At 49.6% G+C, this 14,789-nt stretch overlaps 1 protein-coding gene across 2 annotated transcripts in view; it reads right to left on the reverse strand.

Moving 5' to 3' along the window:
* Nucleotides 1-14,789, reverse strand: part of FBXL17 (F-box and leucine rich repeat protein 17) — a 284,885-nt gene that overhangs the window by 158,008 nt on the left and 112,088 nt on the right. The gene's annotated exons all lie outside the window — the stretch shown is intronic.

Genomic DNA, 14,789 nt, shown 5'->3' on the forward strand with positions numbered 1-14,789 from the left:
TATGCAGGTCCCATGTTGGGTAGTGGTGCTCTGTAGGTGGTGCCGCTATTGTTGCTCTGTGAAGGAAACACTTTAGGAAGGGATGAGAATCCAGTAGCTTCTCTGGGGATCTGGAGAGAATTGCTGAGAGAGCCAAAGCCTGATGCTTCAAGGTGTTGGGTCTGAGTCCCCATGCTAACCTGTCTTGTAAGACGGAGAGACCTCACTGATACCCGCTTTCCTAGGAGATAACTTCTTCCTCTGAGACCAAGCTAAGAAGGCCTTCCAAGTTCCATCATAAATCCGAATAGTGGATGGACATCGGGAGACCATCATTGTTTCCAGTACAGACAGTGGAAGGCCCTTTCTTAGCACGCATTGCCTCTCAACTTCCAGACATGAAGTGCCAGCCATCCTGGGTCTGGGTGGAGAAGCTGTCCTTGCGATAGCAGATCCTCCCTGGTGGAATCTGTCAAGGTGGAGCGACTGCCAGATTGAGAAGTTCAGGAAACCAGGCTCTCCTTGACCAGTATGGAGCGACCAGTAGGACTGTTGCTTTCTCGGTCCAGATCTTTTGGGTCATCCTCGGAATACCTGGAAGTGGAGGGAAGGCATACAACTGACTTGCGGGCCACTGGGATGTCAGAGCATCTATTCCCTCTCCCTTTGGCATTGCGTATCTGGAGAAGAACCTTTTCACCTGGCAGTTGAGATGGGTGGCAAACAGATCCACTTTGACTCTCCCAAAGTGTTCCACTATCTGCTGAAAGGCCTTCAGGTGCAATTTCCATTCCCCCTGATGGATCTGCTCCCGACTGAACCAGTCCGCTTGACTACTGTCCTCCCCTCTGAGGTATTCTGCCAGGATTGAGTCCAGATCAGCCTCTGCCCACTGGAACAGTAGTGAGGCTTCCCTCTGGAGCTGGGCCAAGTGTGTGCCCCCTGACGGTTCAAATAAGCTTTGGCAGTAACGTCACTTCTGACAAGCCCCCAACTGCCTTGATCTCACAAAGTGTATTAGTGCTTGGAGGATCACACACAGCTCCAGAAGGTTGATGGGGAGCAAGGACTCCTGTGCCAATCAAGATCCTTGGACCATCTGGCCATCGCATATAGCCCCCCGTCCTGTGAGGCTGGCGTCCGATGTGATGAGCATTTGCTGAGGCTCGCAAAATGGGATTCCCTTTTGTAGATTGGGTTTGTGCATCCACCATATTAGGGAGTGACGAACCTTTGGTGGAAGCGAAAGCCTTCAATGATGCCTGGCCGTTATGTCACTTTGGAAGGGCAATAGCGACCACTGTAGGGGGTGCGAGCGGTGACATGCCCAGGGAAAGGTTTGGAATGTAGATACCATCAATTCTAGGGCTGCTGCCAACTGCATGAGGTCCTTTGATGGAGAGACCAGAAGATGTGACATTGCTGCACATATCTTGTTTATTCTGTCCTATGCCACTTATAATGCTGTGCTCCAAGTCCACTGTTGCTCCCAGATGCACTAGGTGATGAGATGGGCACAACTGGCTCTTGATATGATTGATTAAAAAGTCATGGTCCTTCAGACAGGCTAAGGTAACATGTAGATCCTCCCATGAACTACCTGCATTGCGAGGTATGCCACCAGGGTCACCACTACTTTTGTGAAAACCCTGGGGCGGACAACAGACTGAAGGACATGGCCCTGTATAGGGAGCAGTCTCCCTCTACCGTGAACCTGAGGTAGCATCAGTGAGGCGGAAAAATAGGAATATACACGTACTCCTCCTTCAAGTCTGAGGTGAGGTAGTCTCCCTGTCTTAGGGCCTTATTGATTGTCATCAAGGTGTCCATGCGAAACTTGCAGTATTTGCCATACTTGGCCAGGTTCTACAAGTCTGAATGAGCCGTCTTTTTTCCCAACTGTAGCTAAACAAGGTCAGGCCTGGTTGGTACTTGGATGGGAGACCGCCTGGGAATACTGGGTGCCTGGGAATACTGGGTGCCATAGGCTCAGAGAAATGGTAAACCACCTCTGAATACCTCTTACCGTGAAAACCCTATGAATATATCCAAAAAGATTCATAGGGTCGCCATAAATCATAATCAACTTGAAGGCATGTAACAACAAAGAAGAGTAACTTCCCCAAAATCTCTCCCCTGTGGGAACAGGTTCTATTGCTGCTATCTGCAGCAGGTGAGAGATTGCCTGCTGGATCCTCTCCCTTCTGTGTGGAGATGCTGAGATGAGAGATGGTATGAACCTTGGGGAAGGTGAGGATGTGAATTCCAGACGCAGTCCATGCCAGAGGATCTGCAGCACCCATTGGTCTGATGATATGTCCCGCCATCAATGGGCAAACCACTGGAGGCGACCTCCCACTGGAGTGGTGCTGGCATCAGAATTGGCGTTTGTTTCCGCATGATTGAGACCCGAATCCTTTCCTGTTGGAGAACAACTGCTGGCCCCTGATCTGGCTGTGCTGTCTATTCCAGAAGAGGTGGATAGCCCTTCCCAATGGCTTGGAGCCTCAAAAAGGACTGGGATGTCTGGTAAGGATGAAAAGTTATCTGAAAGGACCTTCTGTTGTCTCTTTTCCTGGTTGAGGGCAATGATTTTTTCTTTTCTTTAGATTCTAGGACGCCTACAAGGGTGGTGCTACCAAACAGCTTGCCTCCTATGCAGGTTCCTGAGGCCAGATTAGAGTGAGCCATGGGGTCTGCATCACAATGGCACAACCAGTGTCTTCCTCGTAAAGATGCTCACTGCCAGGGACAATGCTGAGAATTGCATGGCGTCTATCAATGCATCCGCCATGAAGGTCGCTGCCTGGGAGATTTTCAGCAGGGACTTGCGGACCTCCTGCTTAGCAGCTGCCAGCCTGACTGAATGCCAGCTTCATTGGGAGCAGCACGCACAAGCTGGCTGGAAAGTGCCGGCTCCCATGAACAGGTCTCCCAGGGAAAAAGTGCTCCCCGTAGGCCTTTTGGCTGGTGGAGTTTCCAGGTGGAGCAGGACTCAGGGGAGGGCTCTGAACATGAGGAGGATCTCACATAAGTCCCCCCACAGCTCCTCCCCCACCATGCCCCAGAACACCCCATTTTGGGGCTTCTGCTGGCTTCTGCCAGCCCTTCGTCTGCCAGGCTGGTCATCCCCAGAGGCATCTGGAGGCTCCTTGCAGCTCCACGGCTCAGCTGAGGCTGAGACCAGAGCAGCCTGGGATCCATGGCATCCAACTCATCCCAGCCTGGTGGAAAGGTGAGTTGGAGTGCACCCTAAGAGTCTTTCTCCATTTGTGTCCTAGCCATCTCCCAGCAGTGCCCTCAGCCCAGGTGTACACTAAGAAGGCAAAAGGCAATGTTCAGTGGGACAGAGCACTTGGAAGGAAATTATCAACTGCCCAAGTAATCTCTGCATTCCACTGAGCAGCCAGGGCATGAATTACTCAGAAACTATTAGTCTCCAAGGGTGGACCATTTTAATAGGTGGCTCAGACATGGGAAAGGCCACAGTATGCCTAAACCTCAACCGGAAATGAGCCAATCATGACCAAGGAATAGACATAAAATCTCCCACTGTTAGATCACCACCCTCCTGCCTGCCTAGAGAAACCTGCTACAGAATGGGCTGATGACATGATAGCTGCATGATTATTATGGCAGTCATGAAGTTCTGAGGTACCCCAGACAAGGCAGCCTTGGCATAGACACTGAAGTTCCCCAGGAAAATAATCCAGGGCATCCTCAATACAAAATCTGAAACCACCTCTCAGATCAGATAGAGAGGCTAATCTGGGCAGAAGGCTGGGCAATAACGTCAGTGTAATACCTAACCTATCCCAGGTGCCCATCACAAGATACAATGCCTCAAGAATGGCACTCAAATAGATAGGAAGTCTGGAAGACACAACCGGGAGAAACTACACCCAGCTTGATGACCCAAATCTCAGTAATATAACCTAGGGCTGCTCTCCAGAGTCAAATCATGAGTTTTATTTTGGACTGATTCAGCAGCAACACCAGAAGGAGGGTAGGCTGATAAGCAACTAGGAACTATGAAATGAGCTCCAGTGGCCATAGCGGTTGAACAGTCAGCCCCTCTTCTGATGATTGTAGCTCTGTGGGGAGAAGAGGGTGTCTCTAACAACTCTCAGCACCCTTCACAAACTACTTCTTTGGGGGAAGACAGGACTGTTTAAAGTTGAGTAAATGTCTGGTGTGAGCATGGCCCCCTGATTATCCAAGCCAAACAGCTGCTAGTCTGCTTTTAGAACACTGATAGCTGGTTTTTACTGAGCATGCCTGCATTATCATAGACTTCAATGTTAATTTCTTAAATTAATTAAAAATCAGCCATGCATTTTTTTAAAAAAAACTTTTAGACTGCAGAAGATGAAGGTCAGAGTATGGGGCAAGGTCTGTAATATGATTACAGGTATTCTGTGAACATGGCTGATTTTTCATTAATTTCAACGAATTATGAGACCACTGACAGAAAAAAGTCCAACAGGGTTCTGGATTTCTTCACTCCTGTTTTAGTCTTAGAACTCCAGATTTTCCACAGGTAGCCTGCCATCAACTTGGGCTTTACTGCCATCTAGCATCCGAAGGCAAGAATGCACTCGAGTTAAAACCTGGGGCTCGGGCCCCTCCCACTCCATTCCATTCTTGCCTTCATCCGAAGAACTTGGATTCCTGACTAGCGTAGCTAACTTTCTCTTTGTTCTGATATTTGCTGTTCCCTTTGTATTCCCCCCTCCCCTTTTTTGGTTAGGAGTGTGTGGGACTTTTGTGTCTGTTTTTTCCCTTTTGGGAGTTTTTTTGCTCATTTTTTCTTGTTTTTTGCTTTTTTCTTTGACCCTTTCAGTTTGTGGTTGCAGCACGGCTGCTTCCCTTTTGTTTTTGCCATCCCTTTTGTTTGGGGGCGCGTGGCTGCGGCCTCCTTTAGCAGCGGTGGCTGCTCCCTTCTTGTTCAGGGGATCCGCGGCTGCAGTCCCCCCCCCTCCTGGGGCCGTTTTCGTTTGGAGTAGGGTAGCTCGCGGCCGCGGCTCCCTCCTCAGCCGTCCTCCCATGCCGGCTCCTGGGCAGCGTTTTTTCGCCCTCTTAACAGGACTTTGCAGCCCCTTTTTTCCTCGGCTGGGCTGCTTCTTCTGGCCTCTGTCTTCTGGAAGCGGCATTTTTTGTTTTCTCCACGCCGCGGTGGCTCCTCCGGCGGCTCGTAGCCGCGTGCGGGCTCCTTGCTCGGCCCTAGCCAGCAGCGTTTCTTTCCGGCGGCCGTTAACCCTTGCAGGGGCCTTTTTTAGGAGGTCTAGTTTCCAGTACTCTTTTATTTCTTAGTCTCGTTTTTTGTCTTTTGTTTTTTGGCTCTCGTTTTTTCCTATTTGTTTTTATTATCCAGCTCTTTTTCAGTGCCTTTTCCAAGGGTTGCGATACTAATCTGCAGCGGAGTGCTGCACATTTTGAGCAAGCTGTGTTTTTTGAGATACCACGCCTTCCCCGTCATCATGCGTGTGTATCTACTTCTGTGCACTCAATTTTGATATACACAATTTTTTCTAGCGATAATCTAGTCTCTCTGTGTACATTGGTGGTACCGCACCTTCCTCATTGTGTGTGTGTATTTAGCCTTGGGCCACACTGCATTTTTTCAAAAGGCAATTTTTTCCTGGCAGTGTATTGTAGCGGTCTCGCACCTTCCCCATTGTGTGTGTGTACTTAGCCAGTGGCCAATATTGCAGCTTGACTTACTTTTCTTGGCTCCCTGACTGATCAGGGAGATATTAGTGCCTCTCCTGTGGTGAGTTCCCACTCCCTCCTAAGTGCACAGCCTACTTCTCATCACCTCTCAGCATACGAGTGTTACCGCACCTTCCCCATTGTGTGCGTGTATCTAGACTCCACCATGGCAGACCAGGAGGCGCACTCCACAGGGCCAAGCCACCAGCTCATCGCTTTACCTCAGCACAAGCCTTCCAAGCATAAGCACTCTAAGGCCTTGGCCAAGACTAAACACTTATCTCACCATGGTGCTCCTAAGAGGGCCCGTTACGTTTCAGCTCCGTCCTTAAAGAAACCTGCACAAGAAACAATACCCACTCTTTTTCAGTCCCCCTCTGGTTCGTCAGAGGACGAATTTGAAGGCTTCCCCAGTCAGACTCCACGTTCCGATGTCCCTCTGATTCCTCCGACTCCTCCAGTGCAGCCTCTTTTGCCTACACAAGAGCATCCTGTGCCCTCTGCTCCTCCTTCAGGGCTCCAGTTGTCTCCGGAATTCCTTTTACAGCTGCGAGGGTGTCTCTCCCAAGCTCAACTTCTGCCCCAAGCACAGCTGTCGCCCCAGCCTGGAGTTTCACGGCAGTACAGCTCTGTAAGGCAACCGGCTTGTTATGAGGATATCCCTCCCTCCTCGTCTAATCCATTTGATGTTTCTAGAGGCAGACTTGGTGGCGAGTCCTCGGAGATGCAGGATTACTTACCTTTCCTGCAGGCTGATCCTGATGAGTGGAGTGGAGAATCCGATCTAGATGAGGACTTCTATCGCCTCTTCGACTCGGCTGATTACCCCCCACTCTCATGCAGGGTAATGGATACCCTGGGCATTCAACCTGCTCAAACACAACCTACTGCCCCCCCAGTCAAGGGCGCTAGAGTTCTAAAGTCTCCCAGATCAGCGGATCATTTTATCCCTGTGCCAGATCCCATTAACAAGCTAGCCAGGGAAGAATGGGCCCGCCCCTTACACCCACATCGCTTCTCACCGTTGGCCAACAAACTGTACCCATTGGCCCCAGAATTTATGTCCTTCCTGAACATCTCTGGGGTGGACCAGCCTATCTCCGATCTTGTGTCTCGATCTCTCCTCCCTAAAAAGGGAGAATCTCAGCTTAAAGACCGCTCTGAGACGTGGCTTGACTTCATACTACTTAAAAACCACGAGGCATCTGCCCACTCCATTCGGGCCTCCGCCGCCGCCTCCAACTTCTCACTTGCCTCCATGATGTGGCTCAATGACCTGTTGGACGATCCCAATCCTGATCTAGCCAAGTTACGTAAAAGCCTACTCAAATTGCATAAAGCTGCTGCCTTCGTGGCTCATGCCACTTTGGACGCTACCCACCAAGGAGCACGGGCCCTTGCTGCTGAGATAGTCGCTCAATGAACCCTATGGCTCCGACATTGGGATGCCGACACTGCCGCCAGAACTAACCTGTCCATGGCCCCATACTCGGGCTCTATGCTCTTTGGTGACGATGCTCTTAAAGCGGTCTTCGTTGACCCCAAGGACAATCGTAAAACTACCTTGGCCACAGTCAAAAGGGATGACTGCAGACCCTTTCAGCAATTTACTCCTTACCGCTCCTTCCAGCCCTTTTGGGGGGGCGGCCTGGTGGACGGGGATGAGACGCCAGGTCCACACACTTTTGCTCCTCCAGGGCATCCTGGCCTAGACAACGCTTCCAGGGCAGACCCCAATATCAAAACAGGCAAGCCTCCTCTTCCTATGGCGGAGGAGCCCGTCAGCGTAGGCAGTTCTGACGCCATCCCCATAGGAGGCAGACTGGCCTCTTACGCAAGCTCCTGGCTCACCCTGACACACATCTCCTGGGTCAGGGTCATCTTCAACCAGGAGTACAACATAGAATTTTGGGGGACCCCCCGGACAGATTTTGCCTCTCCCCCATCTCCGTCACGCAGGACGGCTATGCAGGATGCCCTATGTCATCTCCTAGACATAGCCGCTATAGAGCCAGTTCCTCCATCCGAAAAGCTCCAAGGTGTCTACTCCGTCCTCTTCGCGGTTCCCAAGTGAGATTCTTCATGGAGGGCGGTCTTAGACCTCAAGTTTGTCAACCGCTTTGTCAAGTACCGCCGCTTCAAGATGGAGTCACTGGCCTCAATTGTGGAAGCTCTGCAACAAGGGGATTTCCTAGCATCCGTCGACCTGAAGGACGCCTACTTACACATCCCAATCTGCCCGGCTCACAGACATTTCCTAAGATTTTCCCTCGGCCAACACCACTTCCATTACTGCGCCATGCCATTCAGCCTTACATCGGCTCCTCGAGTCTTTACCAAAGTGATGGCCACCATGGTAGCCTTTCTCCGCCTACAGGGGGTGCATATTTACCCCTACCTGGACGACCTTCTCCTCCGAGCATGCTCCTGGGACCTAGCTGACAGACAGCTCCAGTTCACTCTAGATGCCCTAACTTCGCACGGCTGGCTAGTCAATGTGGAAAAGAGTCATCTTCAGCCAACCCAGCGCCTCCTACACCTGGGAGCCATACTGGACACGTCCCTAGCTATGATCTTCCTGTCACCAGACCGTATCGCCTCCATCACAGCCATAGCAACCTTTCTGACTCATCGCTCAAGGGCAGACGTCATGCTTCTGGCCCAGATGCTAGGGACGCTGGTCTCCACCATTCATATTGTCCCGTGGGCTCGACATCACATGAGAACTTTACAATGGGCCCTCCTACCCTTTCAGGGGGACATTGCCAAGTCCAATCACCACGTGATTCCGCTGGCACCCTCTCTGAGGGCCTCTTTCCGCTGGTGGACAGTGACGGCACATCTCAGCAAGGGTACGCCCTTCAGGGCGCCTGTCAGGGTTATCATCACTACAGATGCCAGCCTATCAGGCTGCGGGGCACACTGCAACGCCAGATTTGTCCAGCGAGTGTGGTCCCCAGCAGACCTAACTCACAACATAAACTGGTTGGAGCTCAGGGCGGTTCATCTTGCCCTTCGACATTTCCACCCACTGTTCTCCCTGCAGCACGCTGATCCGAACGGGCATTTGCATGAAATCTCATCTCAACAGGCGGGGGGGACCAGGTCCAGAGCTCTTCAGGCAGAGGCGGCCCAAATCTTCGGGTGGGCCGAAAAACACCTACTATCTATACGGGCGGAACACCTCAGTGGGATGCTGAATGTCACCGCCGATTGGCTCAGCAGGCAGCATGTAAGCCCGGGAGAGTGGAAGCTCCATCTGGCAGTGTTCGACCTGCTCCAACTCAGATTTGGCACCCTCTCGGTGGACCTCTTCGTGTTGAGCCACAACTGCCAGCTGCCTCGCTTCTTCTCGAGGTACCTGGAGCCGATGGCGGAAGCAGTGGATGCGTTGACGGCACCTTGGCCAGACGGCCTCCTGTACGCCTTCCCCCGATCTCCTTACTGGGCAAGACACTGATGAAGCTCCGGCACAAGGGGGCTCAGCTTCTCCTGATAGCCCCGTATTGGCCTCGCCGACCTTGGTTCTCGGATCTTCTCTCACTGTCAGTCGCGGATCCCTGGATCCTCCCTGTCAGGCCGGATCTTCTAGTTCAGGGACCAATTTGGCATCCGGACCCGGCCTGGCTGAGTTTGATGGCCTGGCTTTTGAACGGCAGCAGCTGACCACCACGGGACTTTCCCAGGGAGTAGTGGATACTATTCTAGCATCAAGACGACCGTCGACAAATCGCATTTATCGGAGTACGTGGTGCGCATTTTCCAAATGGTGCTCCTCTAAGGGCTTTCCAGCTTCTCAAGCCACTGTTCAGCATGTTCTCCAGTTCTTATACAGAGGACTGTCTAAGGGACTGCGGCCAAACATCCTGCGTCGCCATGCTTCCACCATCTCTTCCATACTGTCCGTCTCCTTATCAACCACCCCTTTGGGCACTCATCCACTCATCAAACGCTTTTTAAGAGGAGCTGCCTGCCTCTCACCAGCTGTGCGCCACTACTTTCCTTCCTGGAGCCTCTCGAAGGTCCTGCATGCTCTACAGCTCCATTTGAACCGCTTGCCTCAGTGCCGCTTAGACTGTTATCTTTCAAGGTCCTGTTCCTTGTTCCCATTACCTCTGCGAGATGGATCTCAGAACTACACGCCCTGTCCTCGGCCCGTCATCTCTGCATTTTTCATAAGGATTCTGTGGTCTTGCAACCAGATCCATCCTTCTGCCCCAAGGTCAACTCCTTATTCCACTGTAACCAGGACATTGTGCTTCCGTCATTCTGCCCAAAGCCGGTGCATCCCCTGGAAAAGGCCTGGCATTCGCTGGATGTTCAGAGAGCCCTCAAACTGTATCTATCTCGCACCCAAGACATTAGGCAGACAGATTCCTAATTCGTATCCTTTCACCCTAGGACCTTGGGGAAAAAGGTCTCCAAATCCACATTGTCCTGCTGGTTGCGGGCCTGCATTGCCCTGGCTTATCAGTCCCTTAACCTTCCAGTGCCGGCTAACATCACGGCTCACTCCACCAGATCAGCGGCCACTTCGGCTGCGCTTCTAACTAACGCACCCCTTGCAGATATATGTAGGGCTGCTGATTGGTCTACTCCTAACTCATTTGTGAAGCATTATAAGATCGACATATATGCTTCTGCTGACGCCTCCTTTGGGAGACGTGTCCTCCAACATGTCCTTTCTGAATAGTAACCTGTGTGTAGTCCCTCCCGATTAGGGGGCTGCTTTGGTACATCCCAAGTTGATGGCGGGCTACCTGTGGAAAATAGTCCATTGGACTCACCTGAAGGGTGATTTTCACAGGTACGTCTGCTATCACGTCCCTCCCTTGTGGGGGTCTCTGGTTGATTGGTTCCAATCAACCTTTTTCAAGAGCGTCCCCTCTTTCGGAGTCGAGCCAAACTGGCTCCATGGTTTTCCAAGGAGCTGGTGGTGATGAAATGTGTCAGACGGGGACTAGAGCGACGTTGGCGGAAAACTCGGAGCGAATCTGACCAATCTCGGGCTAGAGCCTATTTGAAGGCCTACTCCGAGGCAGTACAGGCTAAGAAGAAATCTTTCTTCTCGGCCTCCATTACGTCTGCTGGAAGCCATCCAGCAGAACTGTTTCGAGTGGTTAGGGGGCTTTTAACTACCAGTCCCCGTGAAGGTAATTCTGACCACTCAGCAGTCCGCTGTCAAGAATTTGCACGGCACTTTGTGGACAAAGTCGCTCAGATTCACTGTGATTTGGACGCTAAAATTGATACAATCTCTGAGGATGTAACTTCGACGCCTGTTTGTCCAATTAAAATGGATTCCTTTCAACTTGTTCTACCCGAGGATGTGGACAAGATACTTGGAGCGGCGTGTGCCACTACGTGTGTATTGGATCCTTGCCCTTCCTGGCTCATTAGAAGTACCAGAGGGGGACTGGTCGATTGGATCAGGGGAATAGTTAATGCCTCTTTACAACAAGGCAGAATTCCATCATGCTTAAAGGAGGCAGTTATAAGACCACTGCTGAAAAAGCCCTCCCTTGATCCCTCTTTATTGGGTAACTACCGGCCAGTCTCCAATATTCCATTTTTAAGCAAGATAATAGAACGTGTGGTGGTCGCCCAACTCCAGAGATTCTTGGATGACACGGATTATCTAGATCCATTTCAATCTGGTTTCAGACCTGGCTATGGGACAGAGACGGCTTTGGTCGCCTTGGTGGATGACCTACGCAGAGAACTGGACGGGGGGAGTGTGTCTCTGCTGGTTCTACTAGACCTCTCAGCAGCTTTCGATACCATCGATCATGGTATCCTTCTGGGCCGCCCTGCTGAGATGGGACTTGGGGGCACTGTTTTACAGTGGCTCCAATCCTTCCTGGAGGATCGAACCCAGAAGGTGGTACTGGGGGACTCCTGCTCGATCCCTTGGCCATTGACCTATGGGGTCCCTCAGGGTTCTGTTTTGTCCCCCATGTTATTTAACATCTACATGAAACCGCTGGGAGAGGTTGTCCAGGGTTTTGGTGTTCGGTGCCATCAGTATGCTGATGACATTCAACTCTATTTCTCCTTTCCACCTGAAGCCAAGGAAGCCGTACAGACCCTAAACCAGTGCCTGGCATCAGTGATGGACTGGATGAGGGTAAACAAGTTGAGATTAAATCCTGACAAAACAGAGGTACTCCTGGTCAGTCGGAGGGCAGATCAGGGAATAGGGGTTCAACCGATACTGGATGGGGTCGCACTCCCCCTGAAGTCTCAGGTGCGCAGTTTGGGTGTATGTGATGTTCCTATATATTAGTGTATATATGGTAAGTGCTGGTTGTTTAGAGTATACATGGTAAGTAGTGAAAGAGGAGGGGGAGTGAATGGGCAATAGAATGCTTGATGATTGGCTGAATGTTTAAAATGGCTGACAGTATAAATGAAAGGATGACAGGTAAATCTGGGTGAATGTGAGGTGGTGAATTGTGGAATCTGGGGGGAGAAGAGAAAGAGTGGATTGTTTGGTGGGGTTTAGAGAGTTGTTTACCAGGAGGGAGGTGGAGTTCAGATTAGTATTGAGTAAAACCATATGCTTATGTGCCTTAAGAAGAAATCTTGTTAATCTTGTTAGCTTTGTTATCTGTAATAAATACTTAATTTGGTTTACCAAAGGCCTGATCCTTGGCTGGGGTTTCACAGACCAGAAGGGAGGGTAAGGTAATGACCAAGGCTGAAGGGGAACTGTAACAAATGGTGGCAGCGGTGAAGAGAATAACAATACCAGTATTCAGAGTCTCTGGGAATACTAGTATTGGGACGTTACTGGTGGTTGCCTAGCAGGGGGATCTGTTGAGATCTGTGCTAGAGCGGGGAGAGAAACCATAAGAGAGAGCGGTCCGGACTGGTGGAGTCCCTGGTGGTGCCTAGAGACAGGCAGTAACCACGAGCAGGTAGGAACCTGACAGGGAGAGCCAGGGAAGGACACCTCACAGTGTACTCCTGGACTCAACTTTGAATTTGGAGGCCCAGATTGTTGCAGTATCCAGGAGAGCATTTGCCCAATTAAAACTGGTGCGCCAACTGCACCCGTTCCTTGACCTGCCTGATCTGACCAGGGTGATGCATGCCTTGGTTACATCCCGTTTAGACTATTGTAACGCGCTCTACATGGGGCTGCCTTTGAAGACTGTTCGGAAACTTAAACTGGTACAAAGAGCTGCAGCCAGAGTACTAACTGGAGCTGGTTACAAGGATCATACAACTCCCCTGTTACAACAGCTCCACTGGCTGCCAATTTGTTTCCGGTCACAATTCAAAGTGCTGGTTTTGACCTACAAAGCCCTATACGGCTCAGGTCCAGACTATTTGACAGATCATATCTCCCTACATGAACCTGCCCGGGACTTGAGATCTTTAGGTGAGGCCCTTCTTGTGCTCCCTACACCTTCGCAAGCATATTTAACGCGGACACGAGATAGGGACTTTTTGGTGGTCGCCCCTAGGTTGTGGAACTCCCTCCCGAGTGAGGTACGATCAGCTCCCTCCTTGCTGTCTTTTCGGCGACAAGTAAAGACTGTTTTATTTCAGCGGGCATTTGGGACAGCGAATGATCAGGATTAACATCTTATCGGCTTGGTGATCATATCATACGGTTTTATTATTTTAAATTGTTCGCTGTTTTAACCTATATCTTGTAGTTTTTAATTTCCCTTATAGTTTAATTCTTTTTTAATAATATATTTGTATGTTTTTAACGATGTTGTTTTTAGTTGTAAGCCGCTCTGAGTCCCATTGGAGAAGGGCAGGGTAAAAATAAAGTTTTCATTATTATTAATATTATTATTATTATTATTATTATTATCTTTATAGTCTATTTGTCATAAGTTGTTGTGCCTTGCTCTGTTTTCCCTCAGTTAAAACCTCTATGCTTAGGTTGCAAGTTCTGTGTTCTCCATGTTGCCATGCTTTTTCTCCGTTTTCCTTGCTGTTTGGGCCTGCGGCCTCTGTTCTTTTCAGATATGCCACTTCGGACTCATCGCGAATGAAATGGAGTGGGAGGGGCCCGAGCCCCAGGTTTTAACTTGAGTGCATTCTTGCCTTCAGGCACTAGATGGCAGTAAAGCCCAAGTTGATGGCAGGCGTACCTGTGAAAACCACCCTTCAGGTGAGTCCAATGGACCATTCTCTGAGTGATTTGTTATTGCCATGAAAACATAGAGGGTGTTAAGCAAGCATATCTGAGTTCAGGACTATAGATTTTGTAAGATTTTGTTTTGGTATGAGCATATGGGAAGCAGCAGAATGGCATGGGGGATATTTTCAATTTAACATGGTGGAATGTGAAAAATCCATACTGGTTATAGTATACAGGCATTCTCATGGCTGTATAATCGTTAGAAAAATCTCAGGAATTAAGTAAAACATGTCCAGTTCTATGAATTCTGCCCTGTCATATCCCAAGGAAAGTTACAATATAACATTACCACAGTTTGTAATCCCCAGCACCTTGTGTGGAAAATTACAAATATATAGTGAGGGGGAGGGGGAATACTAATTGAGGAAAGAGAACAACACCTGGCTCCAGACTGTGTCTGCATTGCTCATCTTCTCTCTGCAGACATTTCAGGCCCAATGCCTGTCCAGTGGCACAAGACTTTGATTTGCAGCCTTCTGTGTGTTTCCAGCCCAAGGAGATCACTAACTGTTCATCCCCATTATGGATCTGAACACAGTCATACTCAAAGTACTTGCATGTGTGAAAATTACAATGTTGCATTGAAATTTTGTGTGCAGTTAGCATTAAAGTAGAAAGACGAAGGAATCTTTGTAAATACAGAGTATGACTTGCCTAAGGACAGTATTTAGCAATTGGTAACACATTTTCATATACGTTTTCCATACTCTGAAGGTTAGCACTCCAAAATAGAGTTTCTTCATTCACAAATAATGTACCATACACATGATTTCTTTGTACTATTTGTTAGAAATCATATGGGGAAGTTTTTCCTTGTTCTAATTTCTCCACTACTGCTGTAATTGAACCAACACAGCTAGTTCTGTGACACACATAATTTTTTTTTGTAAATTAAATAGTTTGATATTTTTTACCATTCTCATGGGAAAATAGC

The sequence above is a fragment of the Rhineura floridana genome, chromosome 1, assembly GCF_030035675.1.
Source record: "Rhineura floridana isolate rRhiFlo1 chromosome 1, rRhiFlo1.hap2, whole genome shotgun sequence".
Lineage (NCBI taxonomy): Eukaryota > Metazoa > Chordata > Lepidosauria > Squamata > Rhineuridae > Rhineura > Rhineura floridana.